This window comes from Mixophyes fleayi, chromosome 9 (assembly GCF_038048845.1).
Source record: "Mixophyes fleayi isolate aMixFle1 chromosome 9, aMixFle1.hap1, whole genome shotgun sequence".
NCBI classification, from domain to species: Eukaryota; Metazoa; Chordata; class Amphibia; order Anura; family Limnodynastidae; genus Mixophyes; species Mixophyes fleayi.
In genome coordinates, this window is record NC_134410.1 from 115,684,262 (window position 1) to 115,695,856 (window position 11,595).

At 41.7% G+C, this 11,595-nt stretch overlaps 1 long non-coding RNA gene across 1 annotated transcript in view; it reads left to right on the forward strand.

The window, feature by feature from the left end:
• LOC142101694 (uncharacterized) overlaps positions 1–11,115 on the forward strand; it is a 30,782-nt gene extending 19,667 nt beyond the window's left edge. Inside the window, exons 2-4 of the long non-coding RNA XR_012679130.1 lie at positions 4,936–4,969; positions 9,693–9,773; positions 10,874–11,115. This is a non-coding gene — a long non-coding RNA (uncharacterized LOC142101694). The remainder of the gene's footprint in view (positions 1–4,935; positions 4,970–9,692; positions 9,774–10,873) is intronic.
• The last annotated feature ends 480 nt before the right edge of the window (positions 11,116–11,595 follow it).

Here is an 11,595-nt window from a genome sequence, read left to right on the forward strand (position 1 = left end):
ACGTTTTATAAACTGATTTTCACAGTCTTATTCTTGACACAAAATAAGGACGGTGCATAGTGCTCTATGCTTAGACAAAAAGCATTGTGTGTAGCATGGCACATTTTACTGAGAAACAATTTATGCCCGAATAGCAGCATGCATACCTTATATAGACATAGAACCTTATATATGATACTTACTGGAAGGGCTCTAGAAAGCACCATCTAAACAAGGCAGTTTGTGGTTTGATCAGTTATGCATTAATTCTGCCCAGCAAATGTCAAGTCTGCCCAGCGCTAAGGGCATCTACACTGGCTTGGGGGTATTTGCAAAACCCGCTGGAGGGGGAGGGGGATTAAGTACAAATGCAGAGGGGGCAGAACACCACAAATTGCATCATTTTGGCCCCGCACCCGGGTCACATTCGGGTATTCAAAATAATATTATTGGCCCAGGCTAATAACTTGATAGCGTTACCATATATACTCGAGTATAAGTCGACCCGAATATAAGCCGAGGCACCTAATTTTACTACATAGAACTGGGAAAACTTATTGACTCGAGTATAAGCCTAGGGTGGAAAAGAGCGCTAATTTAAAAACCTAAATAAAAATCTATGAAATCATTTTTAGCTAGATGACAAGGAACATTCATAAATGATTATAAAATCATTGGGTACAACCTAACCTAAATAAAGGGGTATATAAGGGGTAGGGATATAAATGTATGAACATGGTGGCTGTATTGTTTGTTGATTATGTAATTGCACTGTAAATAAAAAACAAAAAAACAAAAAGGAGAGAGAGAGAGAGAGAGAGAGGAAAAAAAATAAAATAAATAAATAAAATAAAATAGAAAATAGAGAGAGAGAAAGATCTATTTGTGAAATGTAACTTTTGGTCCACTTCTATGATGCTAGAGATTTGCCCTGGCTAACTTGGGGCACAGAGTTTGATGAGAACTCCAGTTTTCACCAGGGACCTCTGAAAGTGAATGATGGATTTCCACAGAGAACACACAGATTGTGACTTGCAAGGCAGCTGTAGATTAACACCACGGTGGTCAGACAGCAGTCCAAGGACAGAGCTTTGCAAAGGTCAAGGGCAGATAGCACAGGTTAGAAAATGATAAACATTTTTCACTTACCCGGCAGTGGAACGCATATGTGTTCCAACAACAGGAAGTTCGGCATTTGGAACGCAAGTTTGCGTTCCAAATGCCGAACTTCCTGTTGTTGGAACGCATATGCAGAAGTTGACAGCCGAGGGACCGGACACCAGGTAAGTTCACCCGTGTATAAGCCGAGTGCCCTTTTTCAGCATACAAAAGTATGCTGAAAAACTCGGCTTATACACGAGTATATACGGTAATTAATGTGATATCTTTGAAGATCTCCTAGCGGAATACAGAACACAATTTTCAGGTAGTTTTCCAAATGCTTTCAATGCTCTTACACACTATGACTTGCTGTCAGCCACATTCTGCCATGAAATTCCACTATTTGGGTACCTAAATATATTAAAACCGATCGCTGACCAAGGGGTACATTTATGAAGCTGCATGTTTGAAAAGTGGAGATGTTGCCTATGGCAGCCAATCAGGTTCTGGTTATTCATTTTGTACATTCTGCAAAATGACAGCTAGAATCTGATTGGTTGCTATAGGCAACATCTTCACTTTTCAAACCCGCAGCTTGATAAACTTACCCCCAAATGCACAAACTAGATTGTCTCTGTTATATATGAAACCTTTCTGTAAACGTCTGTATCATACAAAACAATTATGTAAAATCTTTCATGTAGGCTACAGTTTCTGTAAACCTGTACCACCATCCCCTCCCCTTTTTGCAATTATGTATCCCTTCCCGTGAAACAAAATAAACCTAATGATTAAAAAAACAAAACAGAAATTTGGACAAGGGATTGATTAGACTGTTTCAGCAAAAAGGATAGAGGCATTAGACCATACATGGAGTAGAGAGGCTTAAATAAAGTTATTGTCCAGAAAAAGTACCAGTTGCCATTCATTTCTTCATAAACCCTCCTACTACAGTCATGGGGAAAAGTTTTGAGAATGACACAAATATTATTTTTCATAAAGTCTGCTGCCTCAGTTTTTATGATGGCAATTTGCATATACTCCAGAATGTCATGAAGAGTGATCAGATGAATTGCAAATAATTTCAAAGTCCAATAATTTCAACTGCATTTCAGCCCTCCAACAAAAGGACCAGCTGACATCAGGTCAGTGATCTCTTGTTAACACAGGTGAGAGTGTTGAGGACAAGGCTGGAGATCACTCTGTCTTGCTGATTGAGTTAGAATAACAGACTGGAAGCTTTAAAAGGGGTGTGGTGCTTGAAATCATTGTTCTTCCTCTGTAGACCATGGTTACCTGCAAGGAAACACATGCAGTCATCATTGCTTTGCACAAAAAGGGCTACACAGGCAAGGATATTGCTGCTAGTAAGATTGCACCTAAATCAACCATTTATTGAATCACCAAGAACTTCAAGGAGAGAGGTTCAATTGTTGTGAAGAAGGCTTCAGGGCGCCCAAGAACGTCCAGCAAACGCCAGGACCGTCTCTTAATGTTGATTTAGCTGAGGGATCGGGCACCACCAGTGCAGAGCTTGCTCTGGAATGTCAGCAGGCAGGTGTGCGTGCATCTGAACGCACAGTGAGGTGAAGACTTTTGGAGGATGGCCTGATGTCAAGAAAGCCAGCAAAGAAGCTACTTCTCTCCAGGAAAAACATCAGGAACAGATTGATATTCTGCAAAAGGTACAGGGATTGGACTGCTGAGGACTGGGGTAAAGTCCTTTTCTCTGTTTGGGACATCTGGAAAAACGCTTGTCTGGAGAAGGAAAGGTGAGCGCTACTATCAGTCCTGTGTCATGTCAACAGTAAAGCATCCTGAGACCATTCATGTGTGGGGTTGCTTCTCATCCAAGGGAGTGGGCTCACTCACAATGTTGCCTAAGAACACAACCACGAATAAAGAATGGTACCAAAACGCCCTGCAAGAGCAACTTCTCCCAACCATCCAAGAACAGTTTGGTGACTAACAATGCCTTTCCAGCATGATGGAGCACCTTGCCATAAGGCAAAAGTGATAACTAAGTGGCTCGGTTATCAAAACATCGACATTTTGGGTGAATGGCCAAGAAATTTCCCATACCTTTAATCCCATTGAGAATTTGTGGTCAATTCTCAAGAGGCGGGTGGACAAACAAAAACCCACAAATTCTGACAAACTCCAAGCATTGATTAGGCAAGAATGGGCGGCCATCAGTCAGTATGTGGCCCAGAAGTGATTGACAGCATGCCAGGGCGAATTGCAGGTCTTCAAAAACAATGGTCAAGTCATATTCTGATTGCCGCAAGAGCGTCCTTAGCTCAAGGTTGGAAGTCACCACAGATACCCTTGATATCGAAAGTAGTGGCCAAGGTGCAATTCAGCTTTGAAATGGAGACAGAGGGGATGCCCTACTCCACTGCCACCTCGTCCCCGATAATGAAGTGGTTCAGCTGGCATGTGTATGTTACGGACGGAGAGGGAGCGCGTCCAGACCGAATAGACTCTGATTTACTACCTGCATCTCCTACACTTAGCGAAGTTCCCCAATGTCCCTATTAGTAGTTCCATGGTGACCATTCGACCAGTGTAACTTTCACGAATTGGAAGGGATCCTATTAGGTTCCCTCCCCCATGTGTTCAATATGGTTTAACAGCAGAATTGTTTAATGTGTTCCCCCCACTATGTACCCCTTCAATCCTTCCCCTTTTTATTTTGTGTCCTTTCCTTACCCCCCATCCCTTTCTTCTTTCTGTACCCCATAATTTTTGAAAAATTAATAATAAAAATACTATTGAAGTTAAAAAACAATTGTCAACACTGCAAATATTGACTCTTTGCATAAGCTTAATGTAAATGTCAATAAAAGCCTTTGACACTTATGAAATGCTTGTAATTGTACCTCAGTATACCATAGCAACATCTGACAAAAAGGTCTAAAAACACTGAAGCAGTAAACTTTGTGAAAACCAATACTTGTGTCATTCTCATAACGTTTGGCCATGACTGTACATTGCTGTGCGCACCAGTTATTGGTACTTCCTAACAGCCCCTGCAGTCAGGAAATATGGCATATGTTTTTACAGGTGTCGCAGAGCTGTGGATGAGATGGGGTTAATGTCTGAAGAACATATAATACTATAAAATAGAGCAGGTGCTATCATATGTATAATCATTTTAACTGATCGTATCAAACTTTTCAATTGACCATAGCAATGTGTTTCACAATAATTTAATATGTTCCAATAATCAAAGATTCCTCCCCTGGTGTCTGCCTTGGTAACGGGTCGGGTCTTGGTTTTGTTTATTGATGAGAGAAAGAAACAATTATTGTTACTGGAAAGATTCCGAAATGTAATATAACATACATCACAGTTATCCTTTGGGGAGTATTAACACCTCTATGGTGTCTAGAACTCCCAGCTTTCCATAACTAGCCTGTTTTTAATGCTTTTCAAAGGCCCCATTCATTACAATGGGATTTCAAATAATGCATGTGTTGAAACTCCCTTGAAAAAAAGGGAGTTTCAACACATGCATTATTTGAAATCCCATTGAAATGAATGGGGCATTAAAGCTGTGATCATAGGGTGAACATTTTCCCCATACACAGCAGATTTCACTACCTAGCAACTTTCTATCCGTTTACATTAGCTCTGTGGCCAAATGAGCTATTTGTGTTTGTAGATAGACTCATGCATCTCACCAAAGTTTAATGTAAAGCATATTTTATATTATGCACAGCTATGAAAACCATAAAGCACTCAAATCAAACTGTAACAATGCTATTACTATGACCTTATAAGCCAAATAACCAGAGTTTTACACTTTTCCTGCCCCCCTTATTAATTCTAACGTTTCTGTTTTTCTCCCAGGATTCTGTTCTCTTTGGCCTCATTTAACTCTCAAGTAAGTTCTTCAAGTAGCAGCTGACAATTGTATAAGTGACAAAGTGCTTATTTAGGCAGATTGTACATCATGTGCACCGGTAAGGAGAAGGGACATAGTGGAAATGATTGGAAAAGTGCTGATACCAGACATCTCGGAGCAGCGAAAATTTCAGGTCTGCTAAAATACTCTGCAGCACCCTGTAAAATGGTGAACGCCTGAACATAGACGCATCTCCTTCCTTTTCTGATCAGCTGAATGTACCACCCTGCAAACCGAAATCTTATGTTTGTGGACTGGGTATACAGATTGGCAATTATACATCTGAGAAATACCCCCTTAATTTCCACAGACTCCTCACATTTGTTTTATTACTATTAATATTACTACTACTACTACTAATAATTATATTATTATTATTATTCTTTATATGGCGCCACAAGGTATCCACAGCAACGTACAAAATACAATACAGACAGTATACCAGGGTACAACAGTACAGAGTAAAACGAGTATAATCAAGACTTAAATATCTTCAGACATAGCAAAATACAGTGGTGTAGGAGTAGAAGAAATGGTATTGAGACAGAAGGGAAGAGGGCCCTGCTCATAAGAGCTTACATACTAAGGGGAGGGGAGACAGACAGTAGGTACGAGAGGAATCAGTAGAGGGGATCAAGCATAGGTGGAGACAGGGAGGTGGGAGGTGAGGAGAACAAGGATGGAGAAGGTTAGATGGATGGCTGGTAGACCTTGAGAAACAGATGGGCTTTGAGAGCCCGTTTAAAGGAGCTAAGATTAGGGGACAGACGGATGGAGGGAGGAAGGTCATTCCAGTGGAGGGGGGCAGCACTGGAGAAGTCTTGAATTCTGGTGTGGGATGAGGTGATCAGTTCGGAGAAAAGGCGATGGTCATTAGCCGAACGCAGGGAACGTGCGGGAGTGTGGATGGAGGGGAGGTTAGAGATATAATGGGCAGTGGAGTGGGGAGAGGGCCTTGTAGGTAAGGAGTTTAAAGAAGACTCTGTAGGGGAAAGGGAGCCAGTGTAAGTCAAGGCAGAGAGGGAGACAGAAGAAGAGCGGCCTGAAATAAAGATAAGTCTTGCATGAAGAATAGAGTGAAGAGGGGCGAGATGGAAGTGGGGGAGGCCAGTACGGAGAAGGTTACAGTAATTGGGACAGGAAATGGGGAGGGCGGAAGGGGGTGAGGATAAGTCAGGAGTGGAAATAGAAAAGGAGTGGTTGGCAAACCCAAAAGGAAGTCATTTGTAACTTTGGCCAGGGCGTTTTCAGTGGAGTGGAGGGGGTTGAAGCTAGATTGGAGGGAGTCAAGGAGGGAGTTAGCAGAGAGGTGACTGAAGAGGCGGTTGCAGACAATCCATTCAAGTAGTTTGGAGGCAATGGGAAGAAGTGACATGGAGCGATAGCTAGAGAGGAGGAATCAAGGTTAGGTTTGATAAGCATGGGGGAGATAAGTGCATGTATGAAAGAGTAGGGGACAATGCCAGGAGAGAGCGACAGATTATAGAGGTGTGCAAGGTGAGAGTAGGCAGTGGGGGAGAGGGAGCGAAGGTCGTGGGAGGGGTTGAGATCCAGTTGGCAGGTAGAAGGGAGAGAAGAGAGAGTGGACTTCATCACACTGGTAACTGTATAGCCCCAACATTTAGAATCCCAAAAGCATAACAAAATAAGTCCCGCCCCTGTTTAGCACAAACTCAGCCCATGAATAAGCACATTTTTGTAACCCACACCCACTTTTCGTATAGCCCCACCCCTTTTTCAGTCCGTGAATCGGGATGTCCCTCCAAAATCGGGACCATTGGAAGATACTGGTGACTGGTTCATATGTTTTATAAAAACATTTTAAAAAAGTTATTTGATGCATTGTTATAAGATTTGCCCAGTAGCTATGGGGTTAAACCAGCGGTTCCCAAGCTGTGCACTATGATCAAAGAGGGTTGCCAAAGCCAGAGCCAGCGGTGAGCGGGCCACCCCCCGTTTTTCCGTTGTTTTTTTTTATTTTGCCTGGCGCCCAGGTGCCCTCCCCTCTCCCCTCCTCCCTGCTCCGTTCTCACTGAATGTTGGGTGTGACATCATTATGCCGTACATTTTCAGTGAAAAGCGGGGCAGGGAAGAGCCAGAAGATAGAACACAGAAGAAAGAAGGGCAAGTGAAAGGTGAGACAAGGGGCACAGAGTGAAATAGAGAAGGGGCACAGGGTGAAACACAAGGGGCACAGAGTAAAATAGAGAAGGGGCACAGGGTGAAACACAAGGAGCACAGAGTGAAATAGAGAAGGGGCACAGAGTGAAATAGAGAAGGAGCACAGGGTGAAACACAAGGGGGACAGAGTGAAATAGAGAAGGGGCACAGGGTGAAACAGAAAAGGGACACAGAGTGAAATAGAGAAGGCACAGTATGAAATAGTGAAGGGGCACAGATTAAAATAGACAAGGGGCACATACTGAAATAGACAAGGGGCACAGGGTAGAAATAGAGAAGGGGCACATACTGAAATAGAGAAGGGGCACAGGGTGAAATAGACAAGGTGCACAGGGTGAAATAGACAAGGGGCACAGGGTGAAATAGACAAGAGGCACAATGTGAAATAGAGAAGGGGCACAGGGTGAAATAGACAAGGGGCACAGGGTGAAATAGACAAGGGGCACAGGGTGAAATAGACAAGGGGCACAAAGGGAAATAGACAAGGGGAACAGTGTTAAACAGTGAAGGGATCCAGTGTGAAAAAGTGGGTCACATGGTGATATTGTAAAGGGGCACAGTGTGATATGAAGGGGGACAGTCTGATATGGTGAAGGGGTGCAGTGGTATGATGAAGGGGCACAATGTTATGGTGAAGAGGCCTAAATACTTCTTACGTTATTGTGACCCAACTACTTAAAAAACTGGACTACCCGGTAATTATTTTGGCCTAAGGGTCCCTCAAACTGAGAAAGTTTGGGAACCACTGGGTTAAACTGTACACAAGGACCAGAATAGAAGAATCCCGGAGACCAGTTTATACAAGTGGCAGTTTTATTAAGGATAATCTACTATCAACTACAGATGGAAAGGATTTTTCTTAAAATTAGAACCGTATGCTGGTACATTTTATAGCATGGCATGGTACAAAACAAAGGGGGTGTTGTTGGGTATTGTTACTGACAGTAATTTCGTAATATTTAACACATTTTGGCATTTCTGCAATCCAACTGGGTATTCACAAAAAGAATTCCATAAGTAACCATTCACCGATTTTAAAAAAAAGAAATTATTCCTAAAAAATAAGCTCATATAGGCCTGATGGAAAGATATAATCAAAATATGGTCTTATGTTATGTGGAAAAAAATCTGCAGCGTTTGCACTGATCACTGATTGCATGAAAGGGGATAGGATTCACAGAATGCACAATTACTCATTGGAATAACCGTTGGCTTAGTGGTTAGCACTTCTGCCCTACAGCACTGGGGTCATGACTTCCTGAGCATGGCCTTATCTGTGTGGAGTTTGTATGTTCTCCCCGTGTTTGCGTGGGTTTCCTCCGGGTGCTCCGATTTCCTCCCACACTCCAAAAACATACTGGTAGGTTAATTGGCTGCTATTAAATTGACCCTAGTCTCTCGCCAGCAGATTCCATAGCGCTTTACAATTGGGTTTAAATGGCTTTAAATGGCTGATGATGATGAGGGGGGCAGGAAATAGAAGGACCTTCCTGATACTCACAGAGACCAGTGAATCTTAGAGCTGGTTGTGGACCAGAGTTCAAGGGTCAAGTTTGTATTTGCGTTGCACAAATACAAGCTTGACCCTTGAACTCTGGTCCAAAGTGATCCAAGACCACACACACAATCCCCTTCCAGCCCACATACAATCAGACATACTGTACACAGACTCTGCTTGCAGCAGATGGACTGTACTGTCCAAAAGTGTTAACACATAGTACACTATAATGTCGTTTTAAGGCATTATTATCATGATACAATACACTGCAAGATGCTTCTGAGAACAAACTTTGAAGAGTTTGTTAAAAGCCAGGACTGATTACAAGGTCTTGTCTGTGCTATAACTTTTTTTATTAACACTGTCTGTATGAGCCCTTAGTGAACGTCTCACAGGATTCAATTAGGTTGTGTAATTGACAGAGTGGCCTTTCCCGGCTTGAGTTATGATCTGTAGAATATATCTGAAGATGAAAAATAGTTACATTTTGACCAGTTTATAAAAATCTGGCAGGCTAGTACGCCAAACCTTTCCTGGGATTACCAGGAGCAAACTGCTACAGCAGCCCGTTCTGTGGATTCACAAGTGAGTAGAGCAATGATGGTATCACACAATGGGGGGTATTCAATTGTTTCTTTTAACGCGCTAAAACCAAAAAAAACGAGCGCTCTAAAAATATTACCGTTAATACGGTAATTACTCGCTAAATTTCATCGAGCAGCTCCCTGAGCAGCGAGCTGAAATTCAGCCCGCTGGCAGCGAGTAAGTACCGTATTAACTGTTTACGCGCACAAAATTACCGTATAATATGAAGTTTTTTTCGAGCGCTCGTTTTTTTTTGTTTTAGCGCGTTAAAAGAAACAATTGAATACCCCCTAATAAGTCACAACCGTATACTTTTATGTTCATATTAAAGCTTAAAGAAGATTATTATTACTCTTTAGTTATATAGCGTCAAAGTATAATACAGCGCTATACAGAGAATGTATACTCATTCCACACTGAAATACACAATCTTCTTAGCCTACCAGCAGGGCCACCAAGAGAAATATCAGGACCAGGTACAGAAATTTCTTGCAGTCCCTTCCATAACCTCCAATGAGGGTGAGTGACCCAATACTTTGTATCTGCAAATTAAATTGTCTGTTGAAATCAGAAGCACACAAACCTGGGGCAGATTTATTAAACTTTCTAAAAAAGTAAAAGTGGAGGTGTTGCTCATATCAACCAATCAAATTCTAGCTACCATTTAACTAGTACATTCTAAAAAAAATGATAACTGGAATCTGATTGGTTGCTATGGGCAACCTCTCCACTTTTCCTTTTTAGAATGTTTAATAAATCTACCCAAGGAGATACGTTTTTCAAAGGAGTTAATAATAATTTAAAAACTCTCATTATTGGTTATCAACCTGCACAATTTAGTGTTTTTTTTTTTTAACATTAAACATATTTTATCTTTTTTTTTGCAAGTGGGGGCCCATTATGATATAGGTCTGACTAATGTATTCCCTGAGAACTTTTCTTACCCAGAACTGTGCAAATATCCACATTCCAGAGGAAAGGCGATTTGGCCGTCTTCACAGAAAGAAGCTTTGCCCATGTGTCGTTCCATATGCAACACAACAAAAGCAAACAATTCTCAATATAATGCAGGCATTAGGGGCCCCAGAGCAAAATTTGGGTGAGGGGCCGGGTATACCCTTCTAGCCCCCTGGGCCCTGCTGAGTAGCACTGGGCTTTTAGAATATGTAAACTTCCCATTTATAAAAACCAGGATGGCAATTATAATCCTTGAGGTTTAAAACCATGCGCTTTATTGTGATTATGAAAATCACTTGGTTTACAAATCACACATCAAAGCACCAGAAAACCTGCAGTTTGAACAAACCACAGGTTAGTGACTCTACTCCTGCCTGTATGACTGCCTGTCCTTTTAATTACTTTTATCCTTCATCATCATCATTAATTATATTATCCTTCGGTCAGAAGCTAGTCTTGAGCAATGCCCGATTATACAATAGGGTGACTAGGTTGCAACCTAGGGCACAACATTTTTTGGGGTGCAAAATTGTGACAGGGAGAGGTATAAACTGAAATTCATTAGCAAATATATAATAATAAGGATAAAAATAGTTGTTCTCCAAAGTAAAAAGCATGCAAGAAAAATGTAGTAAAGTTTAATTTTTGACGTATTCGCACAGGATGAAGACAATGAGTCATCATTGGACGAATGCTTGAGGATAAGCGAGTATGATAGACAAAGAAGGCAACAGGCACAGGTGTTACAGACTCCTCCCCCTTCACATCTTCACCCTCAGTAGCGCTCGTTCACAAGTTTCGAAATCACAGGAACATAAACATCTGGTGAAGGAAGCCGACTTTTACATTAAGAACAACTTTGTTTTTACCTACTGCGTAATAGCCTGGTGTGGCGAGGGGACACTATGAGGCTGGTTACACACTACAGAAATTTTTCCCCGATGAGATATCTTTAGCAATTTTACCAACGACTGAAGGTCCTGATCAGCAGTTGATTCCTGTGTACACACTATAAACATTTTACATGATTTACCATCAGATCTGTGCTCTTCATCTGTCATAACCATCGGCTGAGAAGATTGTGTCTCTGCACACTACATAGAGATCTATGGACACTGCCGGTCCTGAGTGCGTACACACTGCAGCATTGGAACAACATCGCTCCATCGTGGAACAAGATTTTTAGTCTGCTTATAAAATCAAATGAAACCATATGATGTGCTTTGGTGCGGTAAGACATGATCATTGGAGTGTACACACTAATGCTCTATCGGACCCAACGGTCGTTTATTGTATGATTGCCACGATACTTAGATAAAAAAACCTGTATTTTGTACCCAGCCTTAGCCTAGTCCTGAAGCCTTATTCAGGCCTTGTCATGAGT